Source organism: Gossypium hirsutum, chromosome A02 (assembly GCF_007990345.1).
Source record: "Gossypium hirsutum isolate 1008001.06 chromosome A02, Gossypium_hirsutum_v2.1, whole genome shotgun sequence".
Classification (NCBI taxonomy): Eukaryota; Viridiplantae; Streptophyta; class Magnoliopsida; order Malvales; family Malvaceae; genus Gossypium; species Gossypium hirsutum.
The window spans coordinates 106,044,283-106,045,656 of NC_053425.1; the positions used below are offsets into that span (position 1 = coordinate 106,044,283).

Here is a 1,374-nt window from a genome sequence, read left to right on the forward strand (position 1 = left end):
ATTACTAGATTTAGGGCTATCACTATCAGCAACATCACCTGTGTTTTTAGGGCTAGGAGAAGGGAGTCAAAAACTTCATCAGTGTTAGTTGGTGATGGAGGGGATGAGACCTCCTCAAGAGGCTCAACCTTAGAAGAGTATCCTTTGTTGGCCCTAGGGTTGTCGCTTTTACTAGGGCTAGGGGAAGAGGAGCTTGAAGTAGATGGCGACTTCGAAGGTGAATATGCCTTGGAAAGGACTGGTGAAGGTGATGATTCGACAACAAATTCCCCAACAAAAACCATGAAAACAAGTGCAACAACAAAAATATGATCTTGGTATGCCATCTTTCACTTTTGCTTTTTAATAGTTTCTTATTACTTGTTATCTTTTTTATTAAAAGATTGATATATATATGCACAATATGTGTGTGTAAGAGAAGTGCTTTTCTTATGAACTAAAATTTAACCTGTAACATCTTATAATACTATATTAAGATTTTGTTCGATTGATTATGAGGCTTGTTTAACTTCTATTCGTTAAGAATTTTTTTTTAAGATCAAAATCTAACTTAATTGTTAATGTTTGTTTATACTGATATTTTTCTTTGTAATTTATACCGATATTTTTCTTTGTAAATAGTAAGTTAAACCAAATTTATTACTAATCATATTGATACTTATAACAAAACCTTTCGGCGGTTACTGTTTAAGAGTTTGATTTATTGTTTGAAATTTGAGACATATAAACTAATATTGATGAGATAGATATTCTCAAGGTTTATCTTGTTTTTATTATTATTTATTTTAATAAGTGACTATATATAAATATACTAGTTTTATTAGCACGTATGAAATTATAATTTGGTAATTTTATAAAATATATTTAAAACTATTTATAATATATTATATTCTAAATTAAAAGTAAATTCAATTATTCGATTGACTTTGCTATATTATGTATCTTCCATGTATTCTCTAATATCTAATTATCTATCATATTCTATATGCTTCAATGGTTCCATGAAATGGAATAAACATGGGTTTTGAATTCATATTATCTCGAAAGAAAAACTAAACTCTCAATGCTTTTTTTATGATCTCTCAAATATTGAGTTTCCATGAGTAGAGTGATTTGTATGGTTGAACTTATTTATAAATGGCTTTCTTGAATGGTTGATCATGGGCGAATAGATCACTTGAAGACCTGTTTAAGGTTTTTTTCCCTTAAATATCTCCATGCCTAAAAGAGCGCCTAGTATTTGGGAGGAAAATTGGCTTTAGCTTCAATATTCAAATTTCCAACTTGGTTAGACCTATTTTTCTATTTTATAAAATTTTTCTTTCTTTCATTCTATATCCCTTGAAGCTCTTTGTTAAAATCTAGTCATCCTCC

General features: G+C 29.3%; 1 long non-coding RNA gene across 2 annotated transcripts in view; it reads left to right on the forward strand.

The window, feature by feature from the left end:
- The first annotated feature begins 1,027 nt into the window (after window positions 1-1,027).
- LOC107931674 (uncharacterized) overlaps window positions 1,028-1,374 on the forward strand; it is a 4,913-nt gene continuing 4,566 nt past the window's right edge. For both annotated transcript variants that reach the window (XR_001693284.2, XR_005904727.1), the window contains exon 1: window positions 1,028-1,287. This is a non-coding gene — a long non-coding RNA (uncharacterized lncRNA). The remainder of the gene's footprint in view (window positions 1,288-1,374) is intronic.